We start from the raw sequence: 14,906 nt of genomic DNA on the forward strand, positions 1-14,906 counted from the left end.
ATATACATTACTTTTGCACTCATTGAAGTAGTCCCGCCATGCTGGACTCTTTACATATCTGTTGTTGACCAAGACTCATGTTCCTGAGTAGCATTTGCACCACTTGCCCAATCGGCTAAGACGTATCTGCAACAGTTGCACAATTGACATTGTCTTAGATTATTGGACTGCTTTTCACTTTAAATTGCATACATTTCTTAAAGTCTCAGCACTCTTTGCACAATGGTCATTCCACTGGACTATTGCTCTATTCGGGATTCAAACTGCTCCAATGGCTAGAGAACTTTATTAAAGAATTTTTTCACAATTGTCAAAAAAGTACTATCATTGGCAGTTGATCACCAACCTTATATGCCTCAGTGACTGTTCTCCCAATGGTTATACGCCTCAGAAGTAATCTCTGACAATTGACTGGCTGTTGTTGCACTGAAGTGGCTCAATTACCAAAGACAAAATCCTTGTGTGTTTCTGAGTAAATGTTAGTAACTAGAAAGTAGTGGAAAACAATATAAATTATAGGTCAGTTAAGATCAGTGGAAAGATGGAGGTTGAATCAAAGGTTACTTTAATTTTTGTATGAGAGAAATGCTTTTTACCTTCATAGAACTCAGTCATAACTACTTCATATCCCAGTCACAACCAGAACTAACGCAGTAGTATTTATTGTTTATTTCTGTATAATCAGCAAGGACTGAATGATTCTTCTGGAGAATGTTCATCTGTTGTTACAGAGTCACATAGAGAACCTGTGAAGGATTGTTTTGGGATCTCTGAGTGATCTCTCATCCCTCACTGACTCAAAAAACTCATGTCCTTAGATGTAACCGTCATTCTTCATGAAGTAATAACAGCAGTTATTATCCCTGGTACAACTGCTCCCAGGCCAACATGACACATAACCTAGTTATTACATTACGCTGTAAAAAACAAAAAAAGCTTAAAAATACTGTATGAAATATATTTGAATGTCTATGTAATACAATCCATTCAGCTCACTCAGATTTGGCACTTGCATCAGAGCCATAGCTCAGTAATAATTGCACTCGTTCAATTTTGTATGGAGTACTGAGGTCTAATTGAACAGTACTGAATACCCCTTAACCTGGGCCTCTTGCAACATTGTGTAAAAAGATAATTTATCTTCTGAACACAATACTGTGCATAGACGTTTGCATGTCCTAATAGTTGAGAAAAATGTGTATTGCTTTTTAGACAGCGGCGATTTACACTCAACTTGAGTGAATGAGAATATGCTACATTTCACTCAGTCAAGCATTTGGATCCATTCCAGAGCTTGATGGATTTAAAAGGAGTGCTGCTTCCTTTCAAATTAAGCAACTTTCATCTGATCCCATTCCTAACCCTCCTCATTTGAATCAAAGAGAGCACTCTAGTAAAGTCAAAGACTGGACTTATGTGAAGATGTAAAGTGTTTACACAAAAAAAGCCCTACCACATAAATATTTGGTAGATTAATAAATTGCTGCTAAATGTGCCATTTAGTAAATCACTACCTGGCTTCAGTTAACTGTTAAAATTCAATAAACTTTGTTAAAGGTGCTTTGTTGTGCAGAATACGTCTTTCAACATATTGTCATAAATAATTGCAAAATATAAAACCTGTGACACTTGAATCATGTTTCTTAGTTGAAATTCTACAGAGAGAATTCAGGACTCTGACAAAAGAGAAGTGTTCAACGGTCTCCATCTAATTGTTCAGTATCTGAAGAGTCCCAGATTTTTCATAAAGCTGTCATGTTGTTGTTTTTTGTGGCGGACAAAAGGTAGGTGGATCCAACTGCAGGATCTCAGCCAATAAAAAAGGCAAACACTGTAAAAGATATTGGAAAAAGGGTACAACATTACTCAATCAAAAAAAAAAAGTCACTTAAAGAATAAAAACACACTCCCCGTGACATTAGAGAATGTTTAGAACCCGGAAACTAAATCCAGTGACTAACTAGACAGCGAGGCACATCTAGACAAAACACAAGACTGGCTGACTAGAACAATAACCAGCTGACAGGTATGGTGAGAAAATGCATTAAAAAAAACATCAGTTCTTCTGTCAAACCCCAAAAGTACCACATATCACTGGGCTCTTGTTAGAGAACAGATTTCAGATCTTAACCAAAAAAATTGTGGGCTGAGGCTTAGCAATCCTGGCTTAGACATCTGATGAGGTCGTAGGGGCCAGGCATGAGGCTTTGACAGACCAGCGATCAATGACGGGTGTCGAATATGTAATTGCCAGAACAGAGTCTGGTGGCTATCCCAGGACATATGTCAATGGAAGAGATGCAGCAGGTCGTGCGTTAGCTGCTGACCTGGTAAGGGATCCACAAGCCTGAAAGGCTGCTGTGGAATCCAAACAGTCTGTGATCGAGGTCCAGGGTTCAGGGTTCAATTTGTCACCTTTTTTCTTGTCTTAAGGAGACATAGAGGCACATGTTTGCAATGCTGTTATGCAGAATAAATCCATCCATCCATTTTATTACCTGCTTATCCTCACAAGGGTCTTGGGAGTGCTGGACCCTACGCCAGCTGTCAACATGCAGGAGGCAGGGTACACCCTGAACTTGTTGCCAGCCAATTGCAGGGAACATGGAGACAGACAACAGTCACACTCACAACCACACCAAGGGGCAATTTAGAGTGTCCAATGAATGCATGTTTTTGGGATGTGGGAGGAAACTGTTGTGCCCGGACAAAACCCACAGAGGCATGGGGAGAACATTCAAAGTCCACAAAAGCGAGCTATGATTTAAACCAGGTCCACAGCACTGTGAGGCCAACGCTTTACAGCTTCTCCAACATGCTTCCTGGAGAAGAAATTGATATAATATATTTATGATTTAGTTTCTGTTACCGTGTACCAAGTATTATTTCTGTCAAAATGTTTTGATGTACCATTAGTTTTACACATGGTGTCACTGTTAGGTATTTATCAGAATACATTACATAATACTGTTTCTGTCACGAACGAGGCTCGAGGGTGGACCCAAATGCACGACTCCAGAGGCAAGCAGGTAGTGTACAGAAAGCCTTTATTCGGTCTGTGGTCAATGATCAGTGAGTCAGTCAGGAAAAGCAGCAGTATCAGAAGAGGCAGGCTTACTAGAATGATCAGGGAACAGGCGAGGGTCGGTACACGGTAGGTCAGGTATACAGGAGTGCGGGAACGAGGCATGAGAATCAACGATCTGGCGGAGTACTAGTTGTCTCCCGTGTCCTAGAAGTACCAGGTGTAATCAGCCGAAACAGGGTGCAGGTGTGTGCCGACTAATTGGCTGGCCACGCCCAGCCTGGGCAGGATGCCAGCAGCATGACAGTACACCCCCCCCCCCAACGGTTGGCTCCCGACGGCCCAGGATCATCTGGATGGGCCGCATGGAAGTCCTTGATGAGGGAGGGGTCCACAATGAATTTCGAGGGGATCCAAGTGCGCTCCTGCGGTCTGTATCCCTCCCAAACCACCAGGTACTGGAACCCGCTTCCTCTGCGCTGGGAAGACAGCAACCAGCGCACTGTGTACACCGGCCCGCAGTCCACCATGCGGGGTTTGGGGGTTTGGCCGGAGGAGCCAGCAGCGAAGGACGATCCGGGCGTAGTCTGCCGACGTGGAACGTAGGGTGCACCCTCATCGACCTGGGTAGTCTAAGTGATACGATACGATGGGACCAAGTTTGCGGGATTCCATCCGCGGCGGGAGATCCTTGGTGGAGAGCCACACTCACTACCCCACCCTGAGTTCTGGCGCGGTTCTCCTCTTGCGGTCCGCTGCGGACTTGTAGATGTTTCCCATGCGCAGTAGCGTCCTCCGGGCTGCCTCCCAGGTTCGTTTGCAGCACCGTACTACTGCCAGGGCCGACGGCACTGCTGAGTCTGTGGCCAAATGAGGGAAACAGAGTAGGGGGATTGCCGTGCACAACGTGGAGTGGAGCCATACCTGTTGAGGCGGAGGGTAGGGAGTTGTGGGCGTACTCAACCCATTTGAGGTGCTGGCTCCACGCGCTCTGGTCCCGAGATTCTAAGCACCGAAGTCCGGTCTCTAATTCCTGATTTACCCTCTCTGTTTGGCCGTTAGACTCTGGATGATGAGTTAGACAGGCCGAAGCGCCAATGAGGGTGCAGAATTCCTTCCAGAAGCGGGCGCTGAATTGTGGGCCTCTGTCCGAGACGATGTCCCGGGGGAACTCGTGGTAGCGGACGACCTCGTCCAACACCAGCTGGGCTGTCTGCTTGGCCGACGGGATCTTCGGAAGTGGCACGAAGTGAACCATCTTGGAGAATCGGTCCACTACAGACAGCACAACTGTGTTTCCCTGAGAGGGCGGAAGGCCGGTGATGAAGTCCAACGCGATGTGTGACCACCTACTTATTGGCCGCACACACCGGGCAGGCATTGACGAATTCCTTCACGTGTTTGCTGAAGTTGGGTCACCAGAATCTCTGTTCGACCACAGAACGACTTTTTGCCATACCCGGGTGGCAGACCGGTCTTGTTCAAATGGGCCCAATTGACGACGTCTCCCCGAAGTGATGGAACAACGAACAGGCGATCAGACGGACAATCTGCGGGCGGCAGCGTCTCTCCCAGGGCCTCCTTCACCCGCGACTCGACCGCCCAGGTGAAGCCGGATACAAAGTACGCCTCTGGCAGGATAGGAGCCGCTACTGACTCCGTGGGCTCCCCCTCGTGGATCCGTGAGAGGGCGTCCGACTTGCTGTTGTTGAAACCTGGGCGGAAGGACAGAGTGAAGCGGAAGCAGCTGAAGAAGAGAGCCCACATGGCCTGGTGGGCATTCAACCACTTCGCGGTCCTCAGTTTCTCTAGGTTTTTGTGGTTGGTGAAGACCACGAACGGTACTTGTGAGCCCTCCAGCCAGTGCCGCCAGTCCTCCATAGCCGTCTTGACCACCAGCAGTTTGTGATCCCCACGTCATAATTTCTCTCTGCCGGGGTTAGCTTCCTAGACAGGAACATACACGGGTGGATCCTTCCGTCTTTGGGACTCCTCTGTGACAAAATGGCTCTGATTCCAGCCCGAGTCCACCTCCACCACGAACTGGCGATCTGGATCCGGGATAATGAGGATGGGTGCAGTGGTGAAACTAGCCTTAAGTTTATTGAAGGCCTCCTGACAGGTTCTGGACCATTCGAAAACGTTGTGCGGAGAGGTGAGGGCATGCAGCGGGGCGGCCACGGCGTTGAAGTTCCGAATGAACTTTCTGTAGAAATTTGCGAAGCCAATGAACCTCTGCATGTCCCTCCTGCTGGCAGGGGTGGGCCACCGAAGCACTGCGTCGATCTTCCCGGGATCCATCCGTATCCCCCCTTCTGCCAGGAACTTTCCTTTCGGCTTGTCCCGTTGGGGGTCGCCACAGCGTGTCATCTTTTGCCATCTTAGCCTATCTCCTGCATCTTCCTCTCTAACCCCAACTGCCCTCATGTCTTCCCTCACCACATCCATAAACCTTCTCTTTGGTCTTCCTCTCGCTCTTTTGCCTGGCAGCTCCATCCTCCGCACCCTTCCACCAATATACTCACTCTCTCACCTCTGAAGATTTCCAAACCATCGAAGTCTGCTCTCTCGAATCTTGTCTCCAAAACATCCAACTTTGGCTGTCCCTCTAATGAGCTCATTTCTAATCCTATCCAACCTGCTCACTCCGAGCGAGAACCTCAACATCTTCATTTCTGCCACCTCCAGTTCAGCTTCCTGTTGTTTCTTCAGTGCCACCGTCTCTAATCCGTACATCATGGCCGGCCTCACCACTGTTTTGTAAACTTTGCCCTTCATCCTAGGAGACACTCTTCTGTCACATAACACGCCAGACACCTTTCGCCAGCTGTTCCAACCTGCTTGGACCCGTTTCTTCACTTCCTTACCACACTCACCATTGCTCTGGATTGTTGACCCTAAATATTTGAAGTAGTCCACCCTCGCTATCTTTTCTCCCTGGAGCCTCACTCTTCCCCCTCCACTTTTCTCATTCACGCACATTTATTCTGTTTTACTTCGGCTAATCTTCATTCCTCTCCTTTCCAGTGCATGTCTCCATCTTTCTAATTGTTCCTCTGCATGCTCCCTGCTTTCACTGCATATCACAATATCATCTGCGAACATCATGGTCCAAGGGGATTCCAGTCTAACCTCATCTGTCAGCCTATCCATTACCACTGCAAACATGAAGGGGCTCAGAGCTGATCCCTGATGCAGTCCCACCGCCACCTTAAATTCCTCTGTCACACCTAAGGCACACCACACCATTGTTCTGCTGCCATCATACATGTCCTGTACTATTTTAACATACTTCTCTGCCACACCAGACTTACGCATGCAGTACCATAGTTCCTCTCTTGGTACTCTGTCATATGCTTTCTCTAGATCCACAAAGACACAATGTAGCTCCTTCTGTACTTTACTTACTTCCTTCTCTGTACTTTTCCACTAGCATCCTCAAGGCAAATAATGCATCTGTGGTACTATTTCTAGGCATGAAACCATACTGTTGGTTGCAGATACTTACTTCTGTCCTGAGTCTAGCCTCCACTACTCTTTCCCATAACTTCATTGTGTGGCTCATCAACTTTATTCCTCTATAGTTCCCACAGCTCTGAACATCCCCTTTGTTCTTAAAAATGGGAACTAAAACACTTTTCCTCCATTCTTCAGGCATCTTTTCACCCGCTAGTATTCTGTTGAATAAGTTGGTCAAAAACTCCACAGCCATCTCTCCAAATTGCTTCCATACCTCTACCGGTATGTCATCAGGACCAACTGCCTTTCCATTTTTCATCCTTTGTAGTGCCTTTCTAACTTCCCTCTTACTAATCATTGCCAGATCCTGGTCCTTCACACTTGGCTCTTCTACTCTTCCTTCTCTCTCATTTTCTTCATTCATCAACTTCTCAAAGTATTCTTTCGATCTATTTAGCACACGACTGGCACCAGTCAACACATTTCCATCTCTATCCTTAATCACCCTTACCTGCTGCACATCCTTCCCATCTCTATCCCCCTGTCTGGCCAACCTGTAGAGATCCTTTTCTCCTTCTTTCGTGTCCAACCTGGTGTACGCCTTCATATGCCTCTTGTTTTGCCTTTGCCACCTCTACCTTTTCCCAACATCGCATCTCGATGTACTCCTTTCGCCTCTCCTCAGTCCTCTCAGTATCCCACTTCTTCTTCGCTAATCTCTTTCCTTGTATGACTCCTTGTATTTTGGGGTTCCACCACCAAGTCTCCTTCTCCCCTTTCCTACCAAAAGACACACCAAGTCCTCTCTCTGATTACCTTAGCTGTTGTTGTCCAGTCTTCCGGGAGCTACTGCTGTCCATCGAGAGCCTCTCTTACCTCTTTCCGAAAGGCCGCACAACATTCTTCCTCTCTCAGTTTCCACCACATGGTTCTCTGCTCTACCTTTGTCTTCTTAATCTTCCTACCCACCACCAGAGTCATCCTACACACTACCATCCTATGCTGTCGAGCTACACTCTCCCCTACCACTACTTTACAGTCAGTAACCTCCTTCAGATTACATCGTCTGCACAAAATATAATCCACCTGCGTGCTTCTACCTCAGCTCTTGTAGGTCACTATATGTTCCCCCCCTCTTCTGGAAATAAGTCTTTACTACAGCCATCTCCAACCTTTTTGCAAAGTCCACCACCATCTGTCCCTCAAAGATCCTTTCCTGGATGCCGTACTTACCCATCACTTCTTCATCGCCCCTGTTTCCTTTACCAATATGTCCATTACAATCTGCACCAATCACAACTCTCCTGCTGTCTGGGATGCTCAGAACTACTTCATCTAGTTCCTTCCAGAATTTATCTTTCAACTCTAGGTCACATCCTACCTGTGGGGCATAGCCGCTAACCACATTATAGATAACACCCTCAATTTCAAATTTTAGTCTCATCACTCGATCTGATACTCTTTTCACCTCCAAGACATTCTTAGCCAGCTCTTCCTTTAAAATAACCCCTACTCCATTTCTCTTCCCATCTACTCCGTGGTAGAATAATTTAAACCCTGCTCCTAAACTTCTAGCCTTACTACCTTTCCACCTGCTCTCTTGGATGCACAGAATATCAACCTTTCTCCTAATCATCATGTCAAACTACTCCTGAGCTTTTCCTGTCATAGTCCCAACATTCAAAGTCCCTACACTCAGTTGTAGGCTCTGTGCATTCCTCTTTTTCTTCTGACGATGGATCCGGTTTCCTCCTCTTCTTTGTCTTCGACGCACAGTAGCTGAATTTCCAGCGACGCCCTGCAGGTTAGCAGTGCCGGGGGCGGGCGTTGTTAACCCGGGCCACGACCGATCCGGTATGGGATTCTTTAGATGAACGCTCATATTTGTTTGGCACACTTTTTACGCCAGATGCCCTTCCTGACGCAACCCTCTTCATTTATCCGGGCTTGGGACCGGCCTACAGAATGCACTGGTTTGTGCCCCCATAGGGCTGCATCCCCCCTTCTGCCAGGATGAAACCCAGAAAGGACACGGATGCTCAGTGGAACTCACACTTCTCCCATTTCACGAACAGCTGGTGTTGCAAGAGACGCTGGAGCACCTCTCTGACCTGTCGGATATGGGAGGTCAGGTCTGCTGAAAAGATAAGAATGTCGTCAAGGTACACAAATACGTTTTTGTTCAGGATCACCCGAAACACGTCATTAATAAAGTTTTGGAAGACGGCCGGGGCATTGGTCAGTCCGAAGGGCATCACAAGATTCTCGTAATGCCCCGTGGGAATGTTGAAAGCCGTCTTCCATTCGTCGCCCTCCTGTATTCGCACCAGATGATACGCGCTGCGTAGGTCCAGCGTGGTGAAGATCTGGGCTCCTTGGAGGAGTTCAAATGCTGTAGCGATTAAGGGCAACGGGTAACTGTTCTTGACCGTGATGTCATTCAATCCTCGGTCGTCGATGCAGGGTCGTCAAGTGGAATCCTTCTTCTTAACGAAAAAAAAATCCTGCACCGGCTGGTGAGGATGACGGGCGAATGAGTCCGGTTGCCAGCGACTCCTCGACGTAATCCCTCATTGCCTGGTGCTCCGGTCCTGTCAAAGAGAACAGTCTCCCTCTGGGAGGTGAGGTGCCGGGGAGGAGTTCGATAGCACAGTCATAAGGCCGATGCGGCGGCAGAGATTTTGCTTTGGACTCAGAAAAAAACCTCCTTTAAATCATGCTCACAAGAGGGCACTGTGGCTAATTCAGAGGAGTTACTCAGTTCAGCAACTTGAATCCCTCCGTCCTCCCGAGCGGTGAGACACTGCTTGTGACAGTTCTCACCCCATGCCATTATCCGACCCGTGACCCAGTCAATCTGGGGGTTGTGTCTCTTGAGCCACGCGCTCCCCAGGATTATATCACTGCTGCTAGAGTTAAAAACGTGGAAACTAATGCGCTCCGTGTGTGCGTCCGTAAAGTCCATATGTAAGGTTTGTGTGCGGCGTGTAACCCGGCAGAGGAACTTGCTGTTGGTGGCGTAAGCAATACGAAGACGCAGTGTGGGGAAGCTCGCTGGAGTCAATGAACACGGTCACTAGGCATGAGTGAGAGTCCGTTCCTACGTTGAGGTGCAAAAACGACCGCCCTGACTCAGTGACAGTATACCGCACACTCACTGGCGTAGAGATCCTAAGGTCGGAGCGCTTCGGTCGAACCGGGCAGCGGGCGATTAAGTGTCAAAGATGACCACAGTAGAAACAACACCCTTCTTGTCGCCGGCATAAGCGATCCTCCGCTGAGCTGCCAAGCCCCTCCACTTGCATGGGTTCCGACGTAGTAAGCAGCGTGGGGGGCCGGAAAGCGACCGGGCTGAGCCTCTCCGTCTCCTCCTCGGTCATGCCGTCCATCTGCCTCTGCACGGCCAAGCGGTGATCCATCTTGAGGGCCAGTGCAATGAGGACGTCCAGCGAAGGAGGAAAATCCACGGCAATGAGGTGACCACGGATCTGTGGGGAAAGTCCCTGGTAGAAGGCGTCATGGAGAGCCACCTCTTTCCACCGGCTCTCGGCGGGCTGGATCTGGTATTCGATAGCGTAGTCTGACATGCGGCGGCGGCCTTGGTGAATTGTCATGAGTAAGACCGCCCCCTTGCGTCCCGGAATACTTGGGTGAGCACGCAGACGAACGTCATCCATGAATGGCAGATCTCCGAGTTGCGACTCCATTCTGCTATGGCCCACGGCTCCGCCCTTCCAGTCATGTGGGAAATGACGGAGGCGATCCGGGAGCGGTCCGTGGGGAAAGCGGACGCCTGCAGTTCGAAATGGAGGTCGCACTGCGCAAGGAAGGGCTTGACGTTGCCCGAGTCGCCTGAGAAATGTTCCGGTCGGGAGAGCGGAGTTATGCTGGCACGGGAGGGCTCCGTAACAGGCGGAACGGGGTGGTAGCATCATGCTTTGGGGGTGTTTTTCCGCACATGGGACAGATTGGCTGCACTGTACTAAGGAGAGGATGACCGCGGCCATGTATTGTGAGACTTCCCAGCTGCTCTGCCACCCCCCCCTGTATTTTAAATGCACTACACACATTTATCCCCTTTTCCGTTTAATGGACCACGCACACCCATCTCTTGGGATGGTGGGTCATGAGTGTGTGTGTGTGTGTGTGTGTGTGTGTGTTTGGATGTTGTGCAGTAGTGCCTAGCAGCCCTGACTTCCCCCTCTTGGCTCACTGGCCCTCCAGATTTTAAATGCATTAACCACTCGGTGGGCACTGATGGGGTAAAGCCAATGACTGCCAATTATGGACCTGGCAGAGCAGTCTTTGTAACAGGCAGGAAGTGGCATTTACATTTAAAGCATATAACGCAAATGATCTTATCTAGATGAAAATATGTTTAACTGTAACATAAAATGCATATTTTGTTCGATGTTTTTACCAACAAATATAAGTGTTTATGAATTAAAGTCCACGAACTTTGACCTAGTTTCTCGTAACTGAAAAATGCCTCCTTTTGTGTAAGCGACTTCTGACATCACAGCTCGGAGACCTGCTGTTGTGGAACAAGGATTAGCCTGGAGCCTCCCTTGTTTATGCAGAACAAAATTCCATTCATTTTGAGAATTCCTCAGTGATTATAAGCTAAAAGCAATCCGTAAAAATGGTGAAGAAGTGTGTGTGCGAGCTTCTGTGGCGGCGGAGGCCTTTAGCCTAGGTTCGGCGTCTAGGGCTAACGGTCTCCGCCCCCTGGAAGCTCGGCCCGCGGCCCGCCGCTGGAGCACGCCCATCAGACTCTGTGTCATGCTGCTATTTCTTCATCAGATGAGGATAAATACGAGAAATCGGCGCTGGGCATAAATGGTATCCCATGTAATCGAGCCTTTGTTGCGGCACGGTACACGTCACATTCGCGCACGAACTCTGTAGTTTCCACAATTCTGAACATCGCCTTTTTTCTTAAAAATGGGGACTAGCACACTTTTCCTCCATTCTTCTGGCATCTTTTCTCCCGATAGTATTCTATTGAATAAGTTGGTCGAAAATTCCACAGCCACCTCACCAAATTGCTTCCATACGTCCACTGGTATGTCATCGGGACAAACTGTCTTTCCATTTTTCGTTCCATTCAGTGCCTTTCTAACTTCTCCCTTGCAAATCAAAGCCACTTGCCTGTGATTCACGCTTGTCTCTTCTACTCTTCCTTCCCTCCCATTTTCTTCATTCATTAATTTCTCAACGTACTCTTTCCATCGACTTCACACACTACTGGCACCAGTCAACATATTTCCATTGCTATCCTTAATCATCTTTACTTGCTGCACATCCTTCTGATCTCTATCCCTCTGTCTGGCCAACCTGTAGAGCTCCTTTTCTCCTTCTTTCGTATCCAACCTGGAGTACATGTCATCATATGCCTCTTGTTTAGCCTTCGCCACTTCTACCTTTGCCCTACGACGCATTTCAATGTCTTCTTTATGCCTCTCGTCAGTCCTCTCCATGTCCCACTTCTTCTTCGCGAATCTCTTACCTTGGATGACTTCTTGTATTTTGGGGTTCCACCAACAAGTCTCCTTCTCCCCTTTCCTACCAGAAGACACCCCAAGTACTCTCCTGCCTAACTCTCTGAATACCTTGGCAGTTGTATTCCAGTCTTTTGGAAGCTCTTCCTGTCCATCTAGAGGCCATCTCACCTCTTTCCGGAAGGCCACACAATATTCTTCCTTTCTCAATCTCCACCACCTGATTCTCTGCTCTACCATTGTCTTCTCAATCTTCCTACCCGCTACTAGACTCATCCTACATACCGTCGTCCTATGCTGAATAGCTACACTGTCCCCCACCACTACCTTACAGTCGGTAACCTCCTTCAGATTACAACAGCTGCACAAAGTATAATCCACCTGCGTGCTTCTACCTCCGCTCTAAATAAGTGTTCACCACTGCCAAGTCCATCCTTTTTGCGAAGTCCACCACCTTCCGCCCCTCAAAGTTCCTTTGCTAAATGCCGTTCTTACCCATCCCTTCTTCATTACCCCTGTTTCCTTTGCCAACATGTCCATTGAAATCTGCACCATTCACAACTCTCTCTCTGTCTAGGATGCTCAGGACTACTTCGTCTAGTACAACAAACGTGAATAAGAAGTGAAGTTGCATGATTTTTCATTACATTACTGTTGCACTTAATGGTTTTAAGTTCAAGGAGTTGATGGCTCTAGAGAAAAATCTGTCTTTGAATCTGGTTGTCTGTGTTTTCTGGGACCTGTTCTGTCTGCCAGAGGGCAGCAGGTTAAACAGGTGGAGACCAGGATGGGAAGAGTCCTTTACAATGTCACTTGCTCTCATGTGGGGGTCTGCAGCCTCAACAGTAATCAAGAAGTTGTATTGGTCTGTTGTGGTGAAGAAGGAGCAAAACTGCAGGCTGACGCTCTCGTATTTACTGGTTGACATACCTACCCTCACCTATGGTCACAAGCTGTGGGTAATGACTGAAAGAACAAGATCCTGGATATAAGAAGAAGAAATGAGTTTGCGCCACAGGGTGTCTGGGTTCTCCCTTAGAGATAGGATGAGAATCTTGGCCATCTGGGAGGGGCTCAGAAAAGCATTGCATTGGGAGGACCCAGATGATGTGGCTTGGGCATCTGTTTAGGATGCCTCTAGACGCCTCTCTGGTGAGGTGTTCTGAGCATTTTGGATACCTAAAAGTGGAGGCATTTTGTTTTTAAAAGTTTGAAAAAAATACATATTCAGACTTTTGTTTTTCTTACAAAGAATTATGACTTTTGGATGACTAACAACTGCAAATAATTCAAACATTCATACCTTGAGAACGGATTGATGAGCCATGTCTTTACTGTTACTGATAAAATTATGCAAAAATGATCCTTATATACGAAGACTATTTTACTTTCATTGTACTTTCATTATTCGATTAAATATGATCTTATACATTTACTCAAGAGATAAAGTGTTGTCCATTTGCTAATCACATAAGGATGTGTTGTGGAGCCGGTGGTTGTCCTTGATCTTTGTACTCAGAAAAACGGCTGGTGCCATCCTCCTATCCCAGGCGCTGCCGTGGAGACGAACGACACCAGATAAGGAGCGGAAAGTTACCATCCCGGCCCAGGATCAGACTGCGAGGGGGACCAGCCACTTCCACCAAGGACCCATACAGATAAAAACCCTGTGTTACCGGGCAGCCCTTGTCTTCTTCTTGGGTCATCTTGTCAGAAGACACACGTCCCGTGTGCAGCAGATGCCTTGATAAGACCCGCACGTCTGTATTGCACATTCCTTTGTAATAAATCCATTTGTTGTTAACTTTTTCTAATCATTGGTCATCTCTTCCTTGATCATCGAACACGCGTAGGGTCCAAACTCGCAAATCTCTACACATATTTGCCACTTATTTCATTATGCAAAAATGGTCCTTACATACTTGCCACTTATTTCATCATTCTGTCACGGACGAGACTCGGGGGTGGACCCAAATGCACGACTCAGGTGAGAGGTAAGCAGTGCGGAATAAGCCTTTATTCGTTCCAATGTCGGTTACCAGGGAGTCAGTCCAAATAAGCAGCAAGATCAGTAACGGCAGGCTTACGGGGTAGGTCGGGAGACAGGCGTTGGTCGGTACACGGGAGGTAGACGTCAGGAGTACGGTAGTGCGGGAACGAGGCATGAGAGGCAACGATCTAGCAGAGTCTCTGTCGTCCCCCGGGTCCTATATGTACTGGGTCTAATCGGAGGTCATGAGGCGCAGGTGTGACCCTTCCGATTAGACGGCCACGCCCAGCCCTGGCTGGAATCCAGGATCATGACACATTCAAATTTGGCGGAGTTGGTCACCACACTTTTGTCTGTGGTGTGTCAAATTGAGAAGACAGTTTCACTTGAAAGAGACCTCACTTTCAGAAATAAATGCTTACACATTTAACTTTGAGTAACTTCCTGAAGTCTGCAACTGGAATTACAGATGGGTTACTGTGTCACAGTTTTGATCTTTATTGACTTCAAATGAAATCCCTTGTATATCTCACGTTGTTGTCCTTGTCCTGATATGAATTGACCCTAGTATTTTAAACAATTGTAGACCAATATCTAAACTCTCTGTTCTGGCAAAGGTGTTTCAATTGGTACTTAGTAAATAGTATCTGCCCAGCAAATATAGAATTTTAGCAAGACCATTTTCACAGAAGAGGGGGCCAGCCCGGGGCATGCTTTTGAGTGCAAGCATGCATACACACACACATACACTCATCACCCCCCCCCCCAACCTCCACACACACCACACGCGCATACACTCATCTTTTTGTTAGTATGATTGTAGCAAAAAAAAAAAAAAAAAAAAACTTGCAGTGCTGTTGTTGCTGTTGTGGACATGTAGATAATAAACAATATACTGTAAGGGGCATTTTTGGCATTTTTTGTCAGATGA

At 47.5% G+C, this 14,906-nt stretch overlaps 1 long non-coding RNA gene across 1 annotated transcript in view; it reads left to right on the forward strand.

The window, feature by feature from the left end:
• LOC133501627 (uncharacterized) overlaps nucleotides 1-13,770 on the forward strand; it is a 72,203-nt gene extending 58,433 nt beyond the window's left edge. Inside the window, exon 3 of the long non-coding RNA XR_009795226.1 lies at nucleotides 13,536-13,770. This is a non-coding gene — a long non-coding RNA (uncharacterized LOC133501627). The remainder of the gene's footprint in view (nucleotides 1-13,535) is intronic.
• The last annotated feature ends 1,136 nt before the right edge of the window (nucleotides 13,771-14,906 follow it).

Source organism: Syngnathoides biaculeatus, chromosome 6 (assembly GCF_019802595.1).
Source record: "Syngnathoides biaculeatus isolate LvHL_M chromosome 6, ASM1980259v1, whole genome shotgun sequence".
NCBI classification, from domain to species: domain Eukaryota; kingdom Metazoa; phylum Chordata; class Actinopteri; order Syngnathiformes; family Syngnathidae; genus Syngnathoides; species Syngnathoides biaculeatus.